Below are 10,074 nucleotides of genomic sequence, written 5' to 3'. Positions count from 1 at the left end.
GTGTGTGTGTGTGTGTGTGTGTGTGTGTGTGTGTGTGTGTTCACACACACATGCAGAGGAGTTATAAAAGTCTTTAAGATAAAAAGTAGAAAATTTCTTAAGTCAAACTACCAAAAACAGGAATATACCATCTGAATCTAAAGTGAATGGGAAAAGCAGATATTTCCACAAAGTTTGGTTTGTAACCACATCTTTTGTTCATTTTAACTGATAATAGCTTTTCTGCATTCTTGCAATCCAACTTTCCTCATATTATTGACAATACAAGCAAACCCAATAATAATAGCTTTTTTTTTTCACATAACAGATGGGCAGCTAAAATTTCTGCTAACTTCTGATACTGATATGTAGAGAAACAACCATTTATGTAATAGTACGTAGAAGTATAAACTGGTCTGTATTATTTTTTAAAGATTTGTTTTACTTTTAATTAAGTGTGTGTGTGTGTGTGTGTGTGTGTGTGTGTGTGTGTGTGTGACACACCCATGAGTTCTAATGCCATTGGATATTAAAGATGTCAGACCCAATGGAACTAGAGTGAGATGTCTGACTAAATCCAGGTCCCCTGCAAGAGCTGGATGAGCTCTTAACCACTGGGCCAGCTCTCCAACTCTGGTCTGCATTCTTCTGTGGGGAATTCTCACCCTCAAGTTCAGTCCACACATTCCAACAAGGTAGTGAGATCTAGTTTATTCTGCAGATTGGGGAGTAAGTTAGGGATGGGAAAACAATTTAGTTCCTAGCACACACACACACACACACACACACACACACACACACACACACACTATAGCTCTTAATTGATTATAGCTGCATATGTCATGCTTCAAATTTTTATTCAGCACTGAGAACATAGCTTAATGGTATAGTACTTGTTTAGCACGCTCAAGGTCCTAGGTTTGTCAATCCCAGTACTGTAAAAACACTAAAAGTAAAAAGTAAAACTTTATTCAATCAATTAAAAGAGGAGTTGAAAAACTGTACTACTCAAAGAGATTCACAAGATTCTATGAAATGCCTGTCTATTGCCCGACTGTCATCTCTATCCATCTCTATCCATCTATCTCTGACTAACAAGCTGCTCTCAACACAGAAGTGACATGGAGACAGTACAGTGATGCCTCACCTGTTGGAGGAGCCACTCAAAGACCAGTGAAGGACCAGTCGCCACAGTGACACACACATCATAAGTTCTGGGCACACACGATGAATGTCAAGTGATCCTCTATGAAATTATTATATGGCTTGTTTATGTATATCTTCTCTTCTAAAGGGAATTTTAGATTTTAAGTGTAAAAGTAAAATTTAAATGTTGGTTCTGTTGATGCCACTCTTCTTCAGAAGATAAGCTTTTGCGTCTCATGCTAAGACACTCAGAGTCACTTCAGAAAAGTTACCTGGAGCACTGGAGGCCTGACTGGGGAACTAAGCTTCCCCAAGCTTCGTTGGTTGTCTTGGTTCTGTTAAGTGAATGACACAGCATACATCCCATAGCAGTTGCCTAAACGTAACTTGAGTGCCTGTAATGTAGAAGAAACTCAAACCCATGTCCTCAAAAGAAACAACCCAAAATGTCTGGATGCTACTTCTCCCAGGAGCAGGGATGCTGTTTCTCAGAGGAGCGGCGTGCATCTGAGCCTAATTATGTGGTTCTTTTGTAACAGCTCCTCATTGTCTCCATGGAACAGAAGCCCCCAGTCACTGTTGAAGTATGCCCTCCAACTCAAATGTTGTATCATGTTAATAAGATGCACAGGGACTTCTGTGATGAAGAAGGATACGGGCTTTACGTAGCTCCTTAACAGGAGTAGCAAGAAGATGGCTAGAGGTCTAACATAAAAAAAAAAAAAAGTTATTCACTATTTACCACAACCAAAAACTTAGTGAGATAGGAAAAACAAAACAAAACAAAACCTTCCCTGTTAATGTAATTAAAATGAATTTATGTTGTTTAGCAGTTCATTTTCAACTGGCCCAGTTCTCAGTACATATGACATTAAAGCTGCCTTGCAAGATTACAAACAGCCTGGCCTGATACTAGAATTCATACTACGTCCAAGGAGAGGCCCAGCCTTGGTAACGTTCAGTGGGAAAATCCAAGCCAGGCGGTTTTCATTGTTTTGGACTTTGGCCTCTATTGTTGTCCTCTGACTTTGTCCCAGAGCTAAAATCTAACAGATTTCTGTGTAACAATCAGAGCACCAAAAGGAAATGAGGCTCTCTGATGGTGAGTGGCTAGCGCAGGCCCAGCTTTTGCAATACTAAGATCTGATGCTGTGGATAAGGTAAATGCTAAGTGCTGTTGCAATTTAAAAAAACAAAACAAAACTCTGTAAATTCTGACACATAGACACCGATGCAAATGTTTCTGCTAGTTGCATGTTCCATTGAGGAAAGCCTCCTGACTCAACCATGAAGTTGTGTGTGGAGCCAATGGCTGGAATGAAGAAGCGAAGCAGGACAGACCCTCATAGGGACAGCGTGTGACACACAACTGAAGGCAAATGGAAGCTACTGTGGGCTCCAAAAGAATTGGCGTTCTGTATTACCTTGCCTTGTGCAGTATTTGAGAGGCAAGAGAAACATGGGAGAAATCCTCTTAATAATTAAAATTCATTGTTCTGGAGTCTCTTTAGTATGATAGAAAGCCACGCGGTTGATTACTGATTTAACTGTTTATACAGTTTCCTTGTTTGAGGATTAGATTTATTTTCATTCACAATAGTGTCCTGGTCATAAGTCCCTTAATGCCCAAATTATACAATCAATATAGAAGGCTTAAACTGAATTTATATTCACAGCAGCAAGTAAGTACAGATTGCCTTCTAGCGTAACTTGTGGGGGTACAAACTCCACTTAATGAGATGAACGAGTTAAAGCTAAAGTAGAAACGAAAAGCCCTGTGGTTCTCTGGCTGTGTACAGTGTGATCAAGAGCCTCTCTCATCTCCCTTATGCTGGGAGAAACAAGCCACCTTACATAGAGCGACATGGCGCTGCCCTCCAGCCCCCAGCAAGACACGGGACGGTTTAATCACACATAGAGCGACATGGCACTTCCCTCCAGCCATCAGCAAGACACTGGATGGTTTAATCACACATACAGCGACATAGCGCTTCCCTCCAGCCGTCAGCAAGACACTGGACGGTTTAATCTGACTGCAAGGACTTGATTTACCAATAAGCAAAGAGATTTAATCCCAATCAAACTCAGAATGAGAATGTATATGTATATGTATAATTTATATATATATGTATATATGTATAAATATATATGCATATATATGTGTATATATGTATATATGTATGTATATATATATTTGTTTGTATGTATGTATATATATATATATATATATATATATATATATATATATATATACATCAGGCATAGTGACTCATACCTTCCATCCCAACACTTAAGAGGCAGAAGCAGGTGGATCTCTGTGAGTTCAAGTTCAGGCTGATCTACAGAGTTAGTTCCAGGACAGTCAGAGCTACATAGTGAGACCATGTCTCAGAAAAAAATAATATAGAGGTTTTGTGTGTGTGTGTGTGTGTGTGTGTGTGTGTGTGTGTATACATCACATAGTCACATGGTGCAGGAGTCTGTAGAAGTCAGAGGAGGACATTGTCCCCCGGCATTAGAGTTGTAGACTTGTGAGCAGTCATACAGTGCAGGGATCCAAACCCAAGTTCTCTACAAGAGCAACAAATGCGTTAAAGCAGAACCTTATCCATCCCCTGGTCACAGATATTTAAGGCTGTGAAACAGGCCATACCAGATCATTCATTTATATTCCCAGCAGACGTGGGAGAAAAAAATCTTGCATAAAGACGGCTTCCAGTCTTGCAGGAGACAATCACATACATAGGATCATATATTCCTCATTCACATTGTTGACGTTTATGGACTAGAAGCAAGATGTAGGCCCTTTCCCTGCTCCAAAGGAGGGAGATCTCAGGGTCCACCTTAGAGCCTAAGTAACCAATCTTGAAGAACCAAAAGTCTCGTTTCCATGTGGGCAAAGGACAGTTGAGGAGTGTTACACAAAGACAATGTAGACAAATACCCTAATGTTTCCTCCTTCCAATCAGTGGGGGTCGTATCACCCTGATGGAGAGTCAAGTCAGTTCTCTACTTTCATGAATTCTAGAACAACTCAGTAATGCACTGGTCCTCATGCCCCATCTCTGTGATTTTGGACCTGTCCTTGCAAACCTCTTAAGACATTTTGGAATGCCAAGAGTTCTGGCCATGTTTTGAATTAGTTTTAAATTTGTATCACTCATATCTTAATAAAGTAATACAGAAGAAAAAGATAATATACCATAGCCCAGGTCATTAAAAAGTTAAATGACAAATCTATGCAAGTATTAACTATCTGATACAACTTTTTATTTTTCCCTTGAAACATTTATATTCTTCAAGCATGAAGCCATTTTTAAATACACAGAGATAAAATTGTTATGAAGTTCATTTTACACATGCAAATTTTGAGCTAAAATCTATGTTATTGTGGGAAATAAATTTAAGCAGTATTCATACATCAAGGGCAGTGTAAACTTACTCTCAGAGTGTACAATGCCTTTTTCACTAATCTCTTTAGTCAATCATCTGAAGGGCAAATATCCTATAGTACATGAAGAATGTATTGTTCCATTAGTATCTAAGGAAATGTTGATGAGCTGTTATTGTACATCTTGGTGATATCATAAATATAAATTTATTAAATTTTTTTCATTTAAAAATTCTAAATTTATTGTTAAAAGTTTAAGTGAATCTGATCTAGATGCAGCAACTGCAAGTTGCTTGCCAGGTAGATAAATAATTTTTTTCCTTCAGGCAAAAAATTAAAATTCTCAAATGTATTAAATGTGAAACATATCCACTGTCATTCTTGAATGGATGGATTAGACCCTGGGATACCTTAAAAATATTCTTTAATACTTAATTAAAAACACAGCTTGAGGCTCTTCTGCAGCACCCAGCTGTGTCTGTGGTGCCAACTCCAGTCTGCAGGGTCCTCAGACTGCACTTCCCCACCCCCAGAGCAGAGTCCTGACACCCACCCAGTGGCTGAGTGGGGGTGCCCACAATCAAACTTCCCACATCCCACCTCACCCAGCAGCAGCCGGGGCCGGATGCGGGCCACCATTATAACCAACACAGTAGTAGATTGTTTTCCTCATCAATTTGACAAAATATATGAGCAAAGAAACTGAAAGGAAGAAGGGTTCCTTTGGCTCATGGTTTGAGGGAGTACAGTCACCACAGTGGTAGGAATGGGAGCTAGCGAGTCATGCTGCAGACGCGTATTGTGTCAGGAAACAGAGGAAAATAAATATGATTCCAGACCCACTTTTTTTTTTTCTTTCGCCCTTTCCATTGCCCGGGACTCCAACCCACGAAGTTGTTTGACCCGCTTAGACTGAGTAAATCTCTCTGAGACACAACCGGAACCGCGGCTTCCAGGTGATTCTAACTCCCAGCAAATTGGTGAGCAAGACCAACCACTGCACAGGGCTACATGAGATCAGGGGCCAGAATTCCAGACTAAACACGAATGGTTTTGGAGTTTTGGCATCATCTCCCAGCTCCTTAATATACGGTTTGCTCAAGAGCCAATGCACATCTAATTATGAAGAAGCTCATGTTACAAAGTCCATCTTATTTGGGTAAATCCAGCAAAACAACATTTTTTTTTTTAACCTACATAGACGTGAACTGTGTGAGGGAAATGAAACAAAACAAAACACCTGCTGAACATTTAGTCTTTTTTCTATTAAAGATGCATTCCCCAGCCGGGCGTGGTGGCACACGCCTTTAATCCCAGCACTCGGGAGGCAGAGGCAGGCGGATTTCTGAGTTCAAGGCCAGCCTGGTCTACAGAGTGAGTTCCAGGACAGCCAGGGTTATACAGAGAAACCCTGTCTCGAAAAACAAAAAACAAAAAAACAAACAAACAAAAAAAGATGCATTCCTAAAAACAAAACAAAACAAAAAAAACAAATTTCAAAATCCATGGTCCAATGAGCCAGTATCAGAATAATTTAGACAACTTATAGATCATTCACATTTCTGGGACTCAGCCCCAGTGGATGTATAACTTAGTAGATGGAGGGTAAGCCTTGGAATGTGCATTCGTCATAAAGCTTGGGCTGTCTCTGCACAATGGAGTCTGAGAACCAATGACCTGGTCACACTGAGGTGATCCAGGGGACAAAAACATACATTCTTAACTGAGAGAGTGGCCCAAGGGACTCGGTTCTATGAGTACTGAGAATTCTGCTGCTAGCCAATGCCAACATCAAGGTGTTATTCAGGAACATGTGGCCATATAAATTTCCTCTACAATCAGTTCTAATTTGTATCTAATGGTGACAAATTCAGTTTGAGTCTCTTTAAACAAGGAGAAATCTTTTTTTTTCTTCCTAGACATCAAAAACTATTTTTGCAGTTTTTAAAACAATAGTAAAGAGCATTTACTATGTAACTTATTCATTCTCTTGACCTAGATGTATATTAATTAATAATGTTAGCATTTTCATGTTCTTGAGAAACAGAGTGCTTTCATGCTGCATGTCTGCAACCTCATAGCCTTCGAGTAATTCTGTTCTTTCTCCCACAGGTCCTGAAAGCTGCCATGCTATTTTTTTTCTTTCAACCATGGAGGGGTCAGTGTTTGAACTAATAGATGACACCATCATGTGGGAGATAAAAATGACAAAGTGAGACCAAACATCAAAACGAGGCTTCGATTTTAAAAACCCAATTGTTAAATAGAAAAAGAAGGAAGGTGGAAGCATGAGCAGAGGAAGGTCTCAGAGCTCTGGCTGAGGGTGGCGGGTACCCAGCCGGCAAGTTCCCTACAACCAGAAGGTCTTGTCCCAATCTTTGTGGGACAAATACTATGACCAAATTAGTCTGAAGAAAAGACATCAGGGATTACAAAACAAGACAGCAACAATAAAAAGAAAATCTTTCTATCACAATGTTTTGAGTAAGTGATACATGCTCATAGCCATGGAAACCTCAATTTTTCTTATTTATATTCCCAATTAATGATATTTGTGCTTTGGAGTCAAAGGTAGTTACATACAATTTCTAACCCAAGAGCTATTAGGAAGCGGCCACAGTGGTTGTAGATACTAATAATGCCTAGGCAGTTTGTCTCTTTGTTCTTACCAAAACAGCCTGCAAGGTGGTCTCTGTGATTCCCATCTGTTATGGCTGTCTAGTCTATGATGTATGTGTAGCCTGGGGGAGAGAGGTGAGAAGGGTGAGAGATGGGGAAGAGAACAGAGGCAAGCCTCTGCTTTGTTTTTAAGTGATCAGAGTTTTAAAACCATAGTGATACATGTGATAAGTCCTATAGGTGATATATTCACACTCTGCACTTGGTTTTAAATATTGTGCCTTATTACATTTTTTACACAATCATTTTATATGTTCTTAAACATAAAAAGAAAACCACCAATCTTACATATGGCATGAGACACTGGAGCTGACGCGAGAGCCAACCTTTTTCTCACTATCTTCTGGATCTACTTCCTGTGAGCTGGTTCCATCCTGGGCAGTCTCTATTCAGGATCAAGGGATCATCCACACCAGGCTAAACAGACTTGCCTCCTCTTACGTTTAATCCTCACGTTGAAAGGAATATACACGCTCAGAAGTTCCAACAGGTCACAGGCTTTGACTGAATTCCACATATCTATGGCCAAGCCAGCACTAGTGATATAAAGAATGCTTATGGTTAACTTAACTGAGTTCACTTTTTGAGCCAAAAATGGGGGAAAAAAATACCTTCCAATGAAGAAGACTGAATTCTTCAGATAGCTCTAATTACCAGCAATCCAGTTTCTTACAACTTCTGCTTTCAGAGATTGAAGATGCTGCGTGACCTTGCTTACAGGAGATGTTATTATCTCTTGTACCCTAAACTTCATCATTGATTCCCAGAAGAGAAGGGTTTACTGCAAAAGATAAGAAATCTTTTCTCCTAGAAATCCAAACTTTCAGAGCCCCTCTCAACCCCTAACAAATCACACCCGAGTTCCTAAGGCAGTTAAAGATGGCTGACACGATCAGAGACTAGACTGCTTTAGAACTAAGAGTTAGGTGTCAACTGTGAATTATCATTCTTTAATAAAATGAACCGAGTCACATTTGAGGGCAACAAGGGGCAAAACATCTGAAGTTGACTGACTGACATAAGTAGAATTTTATAAACTAATTACATTTCAGGAAAAACAAAGATACGGGGACATTAGAATGTCTGGAGGACACATTAGAACACCATCGTTTCCCGGGTTTTCATCTGTTCTTCAAAGTCTGACAGAATCCTCCATGAGAGGAGGCCTGCCTTTTCTAGACTCACATCTGTAGTCTTCACAGTGACCAGAAAGGAAAAGGGCTCCTATTGGAATACCTCACCCATAAGCCCACCTTCAGTAGTCTAGCGACAGCAAGCCACATCTTTATTGGCCCCCAAGACGTGACACATTTCCGCTGTCACTGTCGTATTCTCCCTATGCGTATATGTTATATGCCCTTATTAAAAAGCCACTTTCCTCTTCCTGCTCCCTTTCCCTTCCATCCTCACTCAGAGGCGAGCTCTACATTCACCCCTGTACCCCAAGAAACCTCTCATGTGAATCCATTGCATGGTGTGGCTTTGCGTCATCCCTTGGCCCTAATCTCCCAAGGGACCTCTACCACTTAAATACTAACAGCTTCCCTTTCTACCTTCAACAGGAAAATAAAGTCCCTGACAGGACTCTGCCGTGGGTAACTCACTTGCCTCTTGTAACAATCACTGTGACCTGGAATTGGGTGGTAGAGCTGAGACATCCAAAGTGTCATGACAATCACCAAGGCCAAAGAGGCTCATCTTGCTGGGGGTGAAAACGCGAGCGCTCTAAACAGACAGAATAATAGAGATCCAGAAAATGCGTCCTGTTCCCAACCAGATACTGAAGATATGGGTGTCAATGATTAGGGGGAAAGCTACAGTAAGATAACCCACAATAAACATGAAGCGTATGCACGCTTTCAGAATCCTGTGAAGGCAAAGCTTCTAACAGACATGGTGGCACATACTTGGAACTCTAACATTTGGGAGGCAAAAGCAGGACAATCAGGATTTTGAAGCTAGCCTGGGCTACATAGCAAGACCTTGTTGGGGCTGGGGGGGGGGTAGAAATAGCACTTGTCCTTGTATTGGCTGAAAGGACTGAAGGCTTAGTAAAGAGAGGGCGGTGTTAGAAACCGGTGGCTGTTCAGGCCACAGTAGTAAGAGCTACCTCAGCAGCCCCCCTCACAGATGCATAGGCACCTCACAGAAGCATGAGATGTGACTCGCCCTTCTCACCGGCTTGCCAGAGTCTCTTACCTGAGGAAGTGCATTGACATCAAAGAGGGTGGCCCCACGTCCTGTTTCCTACCCTCTTCCCTTGCCTCCTGCCTGGGAACCAGAGAGCCTGGCAGCCAGGAGAAGAGGGAGGCAAAGCAGAGAAAATAGGCCAAAGGTGAATGCGGGAAGGTTTTTGTTTAAATGTCTCTCTTAAGAGGGGCTCCTTGAGGATGCCAAAAAGTGGGCTGGAGCTGCCAAGAAGCCAGAGGAGAGAACTCTGAAGTTCTCTAGAGCTAGCTGCAAGGGAAGTGAACGGACAGATTCTTGGAGAATTGCTTAGTTCATGTTGCCTAATCTTAAATCCAAAAGATGTCCATGAATAGGCACTGAGGATGCTACAGATTAAACCATGCTGCCATGGTTACCTTCAGGGGAGACAGCAACATCAGCGGAGGAAGCAGTTTATTTGTATTACTGATGTCTTCTACTTTAAAGAGACGCGCATCTCAATGCATCCACAGCGTGAGTCAAGTTGCCGAGGGTATCTAAACTTGGGAGAACATTAAAAAGAAGCACATCATCTTAGATGACAGAATGAGATCTCTCTCAGTTTTGACAGGCTGGATGTAGGAAACATGCCTGTAATTACAGTAACCAGTAAGCTGAATTACGAGGACTGTGAGTTCAAGGCCAGCCTGGACTACATCGTCTGGTTCAAA

This window comes from Mus pahari, chromosome 18 (assembly GCF_900095145.1).
Source record: "Mus pahari chromosome 18, PAHARI_EIJ_v1.1, whole genome shotgun sequence".
Lineage (NCBI taxonomy): Eukaryota > Metazoa > Chordata > Mammalia > Rodentia > Muridae > Mus > Mus pahari.
Note: the sequence above shows the minus strand (reverse complement) of the source record.